At 41.7% G+C, this 12,032-nt stretch overlaps 1 long non-coding RNA gene across 3 annotated transcripts; it reads right to left on the bottom strand.

Annotated features, from left to right (window-relative positions):
- Positions 1-2,285: 2,285 nt before the first annotated feature.
- On the bottom strand, positions 2,286-7,322 carry LOC308189088. 3 transcript variants are annotated; one of them, XR_013946004.1, is made up of 4 exons: positions 7,243-7,322; positions 7,005-7,127; positions 5,731-5,843; positions 2,286-3,332 (listed from the first exon to the last, which is right to left on the bottom strand). It is a non-coding gene; the product is annotated as an uncharacterized lncRNA (long non-coding RNA). The 3 variants fall into 3 exon arrangements; XR_013946005.1 differs by lacking the exon at positions 5,731-5,843; XR_013946006.1 differs by lacking the exon at positions 2,286-3,332 and having other exon boundaries at positions 5,076-5,843.
- Positions 7,323-12,032: the final 4,710 nt, after the last annotated feature.

The following is a 12,032-nucleotide window of genomic DNA, read 5'->3' as shown; positions in this document are numbered from 1 at the left end:
GACAGGCTGCCCAGGGAGGTTGTGGGGTCTCCTTCTCTGGAGATATTCAAGGCCCGTCTGGACGCCTACCTGGGCAACCTGCTCTAGGGAACGTGCTTTGGCAGGGGCATTGGACCGGATGATCTCTTGAGGTCCCTTCCAAACCTTACAATTCTGTGATTTTGTGTTTACCACCACCATGTGTCTGTGCTGTCCGTCCCTCTTCCTCTCACCTCCACCAGCAGTGAGTGCTCCCCACCATCAGCTACTCCAGACAAAACATAAGTGGAGGGTGGAGTCTTCAGCTCTCTGCTGTGTCTTACAGCCACATTTGTGCTGTGCTGGAGACAACAAAAGGAACTGACATCCTGAAACAGCAAGGTGGGGAGACACCTTGACGACAGAGACAGAAAGCTGTAACAAGAAATGCAAAATAACACAATAATAAAGGATAATAGTTTAATTTTCATCTTCACCTTTCTTATTGAATGACTGGAATGACTTTGTGTTTCTTGAAATGGGCTCTCACCCGGTCAGTCATCCAGACTGGGCATTGCCCCCCAGCCTATGAAGCTGCCCATCACCTAGCTAACACTGCAGAGCATGTCAACTCTTCACAGACAATTTGTACTTCCGAACAAGACTTAATGGCATTACATGCTATACACTCCCTAAGCAGTGACACTAAAAAAGTTCTCCCTGTTCAGCTGGGGAACACCACTGGTTCTTGGTGCAGAAAAGCTCCAAGCTGCCTGTGGTTTGCAATGTGTCTTCTGAACATTGCATTATTTTGCTATCCTATATATATATATATATAATATATATATATATAATATATATATACTATATATATATTGCATATATACAGGATATATATTATATATATCATATATAACCTATATATATATTTAGTTTTGTCTTGCATATAAAAAATAAGATGTGGGAGGATGAAGATAGAGACTGAGAGAGCCTTGCAAGCATTATGATTTCACCTTTTCTGGTAGGTTTTATCGTTTCATTTAGTCTGCATTAGGGCTTTGCCTACCTTTTGATCTCAGACCCACTACTAGAACAGATTTGCTATTAAAAAAATACTGCTTTTAAATGATGTTTGCTTTAAGTAAGTCCGGAGTGTGATTATTTTGACTTAAGAAAATAAGAGACTGTTTGTTTTAACTGAATTCATAACACATGTTTGTAATAAATCGACTTGGACAGTTGTCCTGACAAAATGGGCCAAAATTTGAAATTACTGCAGCCCTGGTGAAATTTCAGCACTGCAAAATCCAGAAGAAAAAAAAATCATGTGTGAAAATTAACAACCAAGTAGAGCGAGGGGGCCCAGGCAGGATTTATGGCTGCTCAGCATGCCGGGGACAGGGAGCAGTGGAAACGTGTGCTCGGAGGGAAGAAAGGGTTTCCGAGCTCCCAGCAAGGCTGCACCCTGCTGCCATTTGTGGGGCCGCAGGCCACGCTCAGCCGTCAGCCACCTGTACTCCTCCCCAGGAGCAGCCGTTCCTGCTCAGACCACCTACTTTGCAAAGCAAAGCCAGTTAAGACAGAATTTAACTGCTTGGGTTCAAGGCAGTGAAGCAGACTGCCTGTTATCCAGGGAGCCCTTGCTGATGGTCTGAGGTGGCAGGCTGAAGTTCACCAGGAAAATTTCATCTTGCAGCCCCCCCCCACCTCCTCCTTTGATTCTCCAAGGTCTAGAACGGACACCAACAGAGCACGTGGTAGGTATAGACATCTCATTAGAGAAAGTTTTCCATGGCCAGTTGAAATGGATTTCATAAAATCAAAAGCAGGTTATTACAGCTGCTTTGCAGTGCAAGTGCTCTACCTCTGTCTTCCTTGGCTTGAACAGGAGATGGTAGTCAGGAGCAAACCTCACCCTATGCCCTCCACAGTTCCGGGGCAGTCAGGGTCTTAACCTCTGTGGTCTCTCCAGGCTCACCTCCTCTGCTCTCCAGCCATCATAGCTTGGTTGCAGTAGGTGTCTTCTTTTCTTTACTGTGATTTCTTTAACTGACTAGACTACAGCTTGGACTTAATCCCAGCACAATTAGCACTGACTGATGCAGTTTTCCCCAAGGGAAAACCCCACAGGAACATTTTAGAATTAAAACATTTAAGAGCAAACCGTATTTAAAAAAAATAATAAAATAAAATAAAAAATAAATGAAGTTTAAAGAAAATTACCTTTCCCCCCATCGATATCTCTTTTAAATTTGGAATTGCAAAGAGCATTCTTGGACTAGCTGTTTTGTCCCTTCTTTCCTGAGAAAAGGTTTTTAGTTCTGTAATTTTCTTCAGATCTCTTTATTTCAGGGATGTTCCACATTGACAAAACATCTCTCCTGTTTCAGCCTGTGATGAGGAAACACACAGATGTCCCGAAATGACTCCCTTATTCTTTGTCAAATGATTTCTCATCTTGATCCATTATCGTACTTTCCAGATTTTTTTCCAACAGCTGTCCACTAAGTCAGCTGGAGACATCCATGTAGAGAATAATTCTTCATTTTACAGAAATTAAACCTTGCTACCAGGTCAGCTCCCATTGCTAGTGTTTTTACCTACTGTCCAACACAACAAGCCAGCTACAGACATGTGGGAGGGTTAGTAAGTGGGATAATCCCCATCCCCACTTACACAAATAGCAGCCCTGTATCTACCTCGTTTATGCTTATGACAGTCTCTCACTCCTCAGGCTGCTGGCCAAGGCTCTGTTTGCTCCAGCCATATCTGTCATGACCACCAATTTGAGATAGCCAAGATCTCACAGGAAATCTGTCTGTTGGGTTGGACATATATGGTCCAACAGGGACTGGAACTGCAGAGAGGGATGGATGTTTGCTTGGTCGAATACTGTGTTGTTCTTGCTACTGGGTGGCAAACCAGACTTTGCTCCTGTTGCATGACAAGGATGTCCCAAACCTCTGATCTACATTTGTATTCACTGCAATGCGAAGAAATGTCCTTATCTGTCTATAGCGTACCTCAGATGGATTTTTTCCACTCCACTAAAGAGTGTGATTACTAATATTACTCTACATTTTGACACATTTGCTTTTAAATTGTATTATCCTTAGTATCTTTTAACTTTTTTTTTGTTTTGTTTTGTTTACCTATTTCTCCCAAAGAAGTTTTGGTGCAGGTATGGACAATCATATGCTGCAATGGGAAAAAACATATTTCTCCATATGTCAGATCCCAAATGCTGTGAAATAAAGGCATATTTCTTTCACATACACACTAGTGGATGCCAAACTGGCAGACTACTGGTGTAAAATTATCTCCAGAAGAATGCAGAAGTATTCAACAATGGCAGCGTCTGCAAACAGCATGACCTGCAAAGAGAGAACCACAAGGGTTATATATTTTAAGGCTGTTGCTTCTATTGAACAGCACAGCTTGGGGGGGGTCGGGGGGGGGGGGGGGGAGCCCTGGATGCTTTAATGACAGTCAGTGCTTAGCCAGTAACAGCAATTTACTGTGTGTTTTGCTTAAGATGTACTGTAAGGAAGGGAATATAAATTGTATGGTGGGTGTGTGAAGAATATATCCTTCATTATTCCCACACAAGCACACTATAGCCAGGTACTATATCTTAAGGCAAACTCGTTTGATGACTTCCAGTTAAATTTCCAGTTGAAACGACTTTTGAAATGTGATTGTAATTAAATCCCTTGAAGGCTTATGGAAAAAGCATACCCCCCTCTGCAATATCTGTGGGCCCTAAAATTGTGCAATATACTGAGGGTCTATGGAGCCTTTGTTTGATTATACTAGTAATTAAATTTAAAATTTTATTAAACTTGTTAATAAAGATATAAAATATAGAACTTCATACTTTGCTTTGATTTGTTGTGAGCTTTCACTAAATCCACAATTTCCTGGCACATGAAAACACTGTGTTTAAGGCTACTCTGGTTTAACCACGTAAATTCAGAAACAGTGACATCACTTCAAAGGGGGCTGAGAAGGAAATCAATTGGGCTGCATCAGAAAAGCTCTTTCTTAAGGCAAGCAGTGCATCCTACATAAAGCAGCTGTGTGAGGTTAGGGTCAGAGCTTACAGGCACTGGTCAGCTTCAAGGTAGAGGGCAATGCCCAGCAGCCCTGTGAAGGGGTTCACCTTGTTCTGGTGAGAGATCAAAAGGGCTTTTTCTGTCCTTCCAGAGATAGCTGTGAAATTTAGTTCTGGAATCTGTTTCAAAGCTGAAGGAGAGTGAGATAGGGGGAGATCTATGACAGAGTAACTCCTCAAAGACAAGCCAGAGGAATATCCCAGTCCTTTGGCTCCTGGAGGAGTTGGAGTGTCATCCTGGATCAAGAAAACAGCCCACTGTTAGTTCTTCTTACCTTATCCATTCACAATTCAGGCTGCAATACAGAGTATGCTCACTGAATCTTAGGCTCTCGTTCTTATTTTAAACCTAGGTAAATCTCTAAAATGTGACTAAAAATAAATCCAAGTTAAGCGTTTCTCTTGTGAGTTTCCTTGACCATGCAGTGAAAAGACTGAAGTTTCAAAGCCTGAATAGTATAAAGGTTTTGTTCTAATCTCTCTCCAGAAAAAAAAAAAAAAGAAAAAAAAAGAAAAAAAAAAGAGAGAGAAGCTATGAAGCTAACAGTAGGGAAAAAATGCCCCCAAATGAATGGATAATTATGTTGAGGGTCATACGTCATACAGCTTTTCTTTGTTATAAAAGCCCCTCATATGAACAGCCTCACAGGGGTTAATTTGCAGAGATTTGCTATGATTACACATTTTAGGTAAGACATGTAAAAGATTTTCTTTTCTTTTCAGATGTGAACTATAATATACTCACACTTGTGCCGTTAAAAGCACAGATCATAAAACACAGGCGCTACAAGGTGGCCACCCTGCCTCTGCTATTATATAGCTTTCTCAGCTCGTTTTTAAACATTTACATTTGTTCATTGGACATTAACATAGCTTTTGCTACTCCATACACTGGGAGGAAAATTGTGTTCTTAGGATAAGGCAAAGAATGAAAACTTCACAAAGCTACTCAGACTTCCAGTTTAACGTGAAGCAATTTTGGCCTTTCATGGCAGGAGAGAAAGAGGAGAGGAAGAAGGGTATGTGTATATTCATTATAGCCCTTAAGGTTTACAGAAACACAGGTTCCCAAGAGCCATCTCAATAACAGTTTTAGTCAAATATTTATATTGCTATAACTTTATATGTTTAATGATTTTTCCCATTAAGGTTTTTGTGGTTTTGTAAGGAAAATCCAAATATTCTTGATTATGATTGGTGAGTTAAAATCTCTTGTAGCAACATAGTGTATAAAATCCTCTCCAAGTAACTGCCTTTTTCACACATCTGGAAAGGCTCTCCATTTTTTTTATCTGCTGGAGTCTTACAAGGGCAGCCTATTACATAAATAAACAGAAGAATATATGTAGTCATAGAATGACTGAATTGAGTATAATCTTACAAAAACAAACCCTGTCTCAATACTCCTTTGTTTGTTGCCTTTTGGCACTATTATTGACTCTCCTGTGTGTACTGTATAACCATTACTGCCCCCACTTTCTCCCTGAAGTGAAATGCAGCCAGGTGGTCAGCAGCAACAAGGACAGGGCTTGCCTAGCAATGTAACTTCCTGAAACTAAATGTGTCCTGGAAATGGGATGCCTCATTCTCATGTGCTTTCCAGGTAGGTAAGAGCCCCACTGCCATTCATGGTGTCACAGACCTTGTATGAACCATACCTGTCCTGCTGGAGTCCAAGAGACTTCTTCTAAGCAATTCAACCAGTCGGAAAGCCAAGTCTCCTTCATGGCCACGACCACCCTGAGAAATACCTTCTACTGGGGCATTGTTGCTGTCACCCAAAAGCAGAAAGTTCATGAGTGATCGCAAGGGAGGAAACTGTATCAGAAACCAGAGGAAATCCACTCTTGGGTGAATTAAAAGCAGTCTCTAATCTCTTGCAAACCCATCTTTTTGTCACCGAGAGAAAATACTGTCACTTTGTTCTGTTCCAACAGGGACCCCATAGGGTGATTACCTCCTGCTCAGTCCTTTGATAGGAAGCGAACTATGGTGCTGCGGCACACAAAACTCAGCTGTAAATACTGATTTCATATACTCATTGGTGAAACACAGCCATCAGGCCAGGGAGTGAGTTATAAAATCTGATACCTTCTCACAGCAAAAAACCTGTTGCACTCTAGAAGTATTGTACAGGGGGATTGGCTTTGTAACTACAGCAGTGAAGCTGCTTTCATTTATGTGTCTTTCTGTCATTTTCAGCAATTACATCTGATAGAGCAAAATAGAAAGCAAAAGTAATAAAAAGTTGTTCACGTAAAATATGAGGTAGTCTAATCAGATGACATTTACAGAAAACATACTTTCTCTTCTGTCTCTTAGACACTTTATTTTCTGATTCATGATTTCTGTGAAACAGCTCTATCTAGTCACCCTATCACAGCAAATGCCAGCCACAGAGATAAGTCTTTATCTCCTACATTTTTTGAGGCTTGGTAAAGGGATGAAGGGACTTGCCAGGAAAGCCTTTTGGAACAAAGCTCATGGTTCAGGAACGTTTCTGTGATGCTGCCCCTTAAAGTGAAGAGTATGTGAACGAGGATTTTCCTGAAGTTCAGTCCTGTCTATACTGAGATTCATGTGTATAGATTAAGCTCTATAGGTAACTGAAGTTGAGCCCAAGCCCTGGAAATGCAAATCTTGAAGAAGGGTTGCAGTTTGGCATTATCTTATGTATGGGTTCTATGCTCTATCGAGCACAGCATTCTGGAAATCAGACCTCAGGCTGCTGTTACACAAAGTATTATAAGCCTCCACACTGGGGGTAATAAGACTCTTGCTCTGCTTCTGTACAGGCACTGACAAAAGAGGGGGGCTGTGGCAGGATGCTGCATCTGGGATGGCACAGGTCTATTTATCTGCACAGCTTTTTGGTTTGCTGGTACCCCAGACCTCGGCACCCCTGAGTGATTGGCACAAGTGGGATACTCACCATGCCCAGCACAGTGAGGGGAAGCTGAGGAAAAGTTGCATTGCTTCACGGGAGGCCTGAGCTGCCACTACCATCAGAAGGAGGTATAAGAATCAGGTGGGAGAGTCACAGAACCAGACAGCACTGGGAGACACACAGAGGATAGCACGTGATCAGGGCCTAGACCTCTGCAATTGTAAATGTCAACTTTTCACAGCCAACCACTAACTCATGCCAAGCTGGAAACCAACTTACAGACCTCCAGGGTGCATCCACCAGGGGACAGGAACTGGGACAGACTTCTTGACAGCTCTCACAGACAACAGCTGGGGAACAGGGGTCCTGGGACACCAGAAAAGCAACACATTGCTTAGTTCATCCTTGGAAAGTTAAGCCAGTTCCAAAATAGCAAACACTCACATACATTCAACTCAGTTTTCTACATTTATAGAGGTGAGTATTGAAAAGGCCACCATTTAGGTGAGAAGACAGAGTGCTGTTTTGCCACGACCCTTTGGATGGCATGGTTTAAATGCACTCATCATGGTAAACCAGCTCTCTGTTGCTCTGAGTTGTGTGAGGTAAACAGTACCTCCACACACAGTCCCAGATCAACCTTGTCATTATAACTTGTCCCGCATCTCATTTCATGCATGGCATCATACTGGAATACCATGTCCTCCACATCTTGCTGTGGGCTGTGACTAGAGGAAAGCATTAGCTGGGGTGGGAATGGAAAGCTGAAATGAGAGAAGGACAAAAAGAAGCAAATTGCAGACATTAGTAAGTACCAAATTTCTTCCAGCGGTTTAACATTTCCTGTAGAAATAAGTCTGTGCAGTGGCAGTGATGGCTGTACAGTGGAGACACACACACACACAAGCTAACTTTAACATTACCATCAGCAGCCTCAAAACCATGGGAACTGGGCTGGCTACAAATCTCTGGAGCAACACAGTGAATGCTGAGCTCTGAACCACTATGAAGAGACAGCCACCACCATCCAGACCAGCAAGTCTAACATTGGAATGGCCACGTTGACCCTGCAACATGAGCAGATGGAGTGTGTGAATCTACCTAAAATGAAAGATGTATTTATGCTGCATCTTTCCTTGGATCTTAACCGCTCTTTCACTCATGCTTTCTCTTAATTTGGTGCATGCAGTAAGCAAGCAAAAAAGTAGATGCAGTTTGATTATTTTTTTGTTTCTTATGCCCCAATGGATATTTTCTGAAACATATTTCCTTCTCTTAACGTCAAGTCGCTTCTTCAAAAAAGCAAAAGAAGACAATCAGTAAAGAACTTATACAGGTGATAGGAGATTTGGTAAAGTTTTATAAATGTATGCAGAAGGCTATAGTGGTTTCCACCCCAGAGCATTCATGAAAATTACTTTTGTACTTTTACTGATCTAATACCTGTTAGCCTTGGCTTGGGAAAAAGTGAGTCATTAAAAGCAAAACTAACAAAAGGAGAACAGTGAGAGTAGCGCAGTTTCCATTTCACAAGTATTATCATTACTTGAAATAATTTTATCTAAATTTAGAAGACAACTAACTTTCAGCTGAAGTTGGATTATATATATATATATATTAGCAGTATACTTTGGGTCACTACAAGAGCTGGGCTTTGAGAAAATTAAAATAATTCAGTCTAGCCATAATGGCCATTGTTTAGTTGACATTTACATCAGTTCTTTTTATTTTAAAAGTGAACTCCAGGAAAAGTTTCAAATATAAAACATGATGTGAAGTTAAGCATTTGATTTGTCCTCATTTCTCAAGAAACATAGGATAATCTGGAGTCCTTTTCCACTAGAGTGAAAAAAATCTATATTGTAACACTTGCAATCATAGTGCAAAAGGCAAAACAATTCCCTGTCAGATAAATATGGGATTTGAGACAATTACCAAGGGATAATTTGTGGAAGGTACGCTAAAAGCAGGACAGTACTCTGATGTGAACAGCTGTGGCAGAATCAGTCTTTTAGCAGCACAACTCACGATAATTCTTCTCCTTTAACATCTCCTTTGACTGAGCAAAATAAGCTGTCAGCAAGAGTCTTTTTTTTTTTTTTTTTTTTTTCCCAGCAGAAACACAGGGACTTTTGCCAAAATAGCTCTGTACTGGACACTTAACAAGAAAAATGCAGCATAAGTCTTGCTTACAGCATGCAGCCCATAGCTTTATGTCAGCAAAACAGGCTAGCAAAAATATGGAAGTGCTAGATAACCCCACCACGCTGTCTGTCCTGATTTTGTTACCCAAACAAAAACCAAAACAATTCCCTCCCTCCAACCTCCTCCCCTTTTTGTTCCCTCCCACGTTAAAAGAGAAGCAGCAGCCTGCTCAGGCTGTAAAAACTCCCAGGCTTTTTGCAGCCCTCGCCCCTGGGGCTGGCTAAGCATGCTGCTCCCTGCAGACCCTCTTCCCAAATATGTCCCCACCCCTCACAAGTGAGTCATTTCTCTAGGGCTCCCTGGGGTGCTCCCTGCTGCTTTTGTCCAGAACCCCCTGTCTGTCACCCCGGGCTTCCCACCTGTGATGGGATGGCTCCTGGGAGCCTGCAGCAGCTTTCAGTGACCTCCCCGCCTGCCAGATGCAGGGTGGGGTTTCTGCAGCCTTCCCTCTCCAATATGATGTAAAAACCCCCCTCTCTTTCTTTTTCTTTCTTTTCTTTTTTTTTTTTTAATCTTAAAAAAATCTTTTATTAAAAAAAAAAAAAAGCTGTCTGTGTTTACATTTCAGGAACTTTTAAAGACCCTCCCTGAACTTTGCATGCTGTATCCAACAGCTAAAGTTTTCTCATTCACTGGTGTTGATTAGAAAATCTTTCATGCTACTGCCTTTTTTTTTTTTTTTTTTTTTTTTAAGCTGGAAAATGCAGTTCTTTTGAAAACCAAAACGCCATTTGTGAAATCATTTTGATTGTGTTTGGATTTCATTTTGAAAGTGGACCAGCAATGACACAGCTGAAACCTCTGTACCATTTCAGCCTTCAAGTTTTCAGTTCAAAATTACCTTGAGTTTACATCATTTTTTCTCTTTTACATGTTACATGAGATCAAAATGAAACACTGTGTTCAATCCAAAAATATTTTTATCCCAATTTCTTTTAGATGAAGTTTCAAGACGTGGTGGGTTTTGTTCTGAATTGGCAAAAAGAATCTTATTAGAGCAGTATGTAAAACATATTATGACAATAAAAAAAAACATATTATGACAAGTGCAAGGAGAGTGAATTTGTAGCACACAACTTGCAGTTTTTGCATTGCAGCTTTTAATTTTCAGCTCTTGGCCCTATATCCGCTCGCCTGAGAAAGATGCCCAAGCACTGAACAAGGAGACTGGAAATGGCAAGTAACAGGAAGGGAGCTGAGAGCTGCCCAAATGCAGCACTCTGAGGAAATATATCTAGCAATGCCAGAGAACAAGGGAGCTTCTTAAACCGCTCTTAAGGAAACCATAAATAGACTTTCAGAAAACGCATGTGGTTGGCAGCTCTTCCCAAGGAGCAGGAGTTGAGGATGGAGCATCCAATCACCCCTACAGTCCCCGTGGGTGTTTGGGACCTGAAATGGCTGGGGTGTTCCACCACGCCGTGCAGCATTGCTGGAGATGGGGCAGCAGCTTGCAGCAGGCTCAGAGATTTCAGATTTTAGGCATGGCATCCATCTGCCATTTGGACTTTAAATATCAGATCTGAAATGCTACAAGCACAAAAGGCAAAACGTGGATCCATAATGGCCCAAAAAATGGTGATGGGGTAATGGCACATCTCCTGGCTTTGTTTTCCATCTTCATCACAGGCTTCATCCAGGTCCAGAACTGCTTGTCCTTCTGCTGCTGGCATAAAAATAAAGTGCTCTGCCTAAATCAACAGCAGTGATCATGTGCTGAGGCTGACACGGAGTCAGATGGAGCTGGGGGGTGCTTGGGCAAGTGGTAAAGATAAGGAAGCCACAAATGCCACTGAATTTTTTCCTAAATTTCCTTTGGACCTCATACATACAGGCTGTCTGAGGTATGAGTGGGTGCCTCCCAGTGGACCTTACCAGGCCCTGCTTTTCAAGCTTTAGTGCACAGCAAAAGGGTGGGCGGTTTGTTCTAAATGTTCTCTGTGTGTGTTTGTTTTTGTTTGTTTTTGTTTTGTTTGTTTTTGTTTGCCCCCTTCTTTTTTTTTTTTTTTTGCCTTTGATGAGGACAAGAGCTTTTAGGATTCAAACCTAAATTGTTTTCACACAATAAATAATCTTGGGAGCTTTAGAATGGCCACAGAAGTCAATTTTATAAAAGTGTTATCAATGCTGGAGGGAATTTTATCATTGCTGGAGGTTCTGCCTGCACAGCAGAACTTAATCACCAATTTTGCTTCACAAAGCTGCTTTTTACTGTGTAGTGAAGTCAGGGAAAACCCTCAAGTGCTCCCAGAGCGGGAAGCGATCCTGAGAGAGAGAAATGTTGTGACTCATCCCTATGGCAACCCAGGCGTGATGACGTGAGTGCTGCTCTGGATTATTCTTGTTTAGCAACAACCATACAACACATAAATACATGTTTGGTGACTAGAGGATTGCAAAGACAATGATGAATTGTTCAAAGATACTTATCCATCAAACTAGCCAGTAAACCTGGGGGATGACAAAGATTATCGGAAACCAGTGTGGCTAATAAGTTGAGTTGCTGATTTGCTGTTTTAATTTTTCCTTCGATAGGAAGATAAACAGAAGATAAAATGTCCCTAAAGGATTTTATTCTGGAAAAAATAAGAGACTATTGTTATTTATTTTTTAGGATGCAGCCTCCATTGATGGGTGTGAAAATCTCTGCCTGTGCAGTGACCCCATCCTGGGCTGCAAGGCAGGAGTGATTTGGAACCTCCAGTCCTTGAGTGGTGGCGTGTCCACCATGGGCTGTCAGCAAAAGACAGCAACCATTGGCTGTGAACCACAGGGATATTTTGCATGTCTTTTCACAAGCAATTCTTCTCAGTATTGGTGAGGCTGCACCTGTAGTACTGTGTCCAGTTCTGGGCTCCCCAGTACAAG

This window comes from Anser brachyrhynchus, assembly GCF_964034855.1.
Source record: "Anser brachyrhynchus genome assembly, chromosome: 2".
Classification (NCBI taxonomy): domain Eukaryota; kingdom Metazoa; phylum Chordata; class Aves; order Anseriformes; family Anatidae; genus Anser; species Anser brachyrhynchus.
The sequence above is the reverse complement of the archived record's forward strand: the minus strand, read 5'-3'. Positions and strand labels throughout refer to the sequence as shown.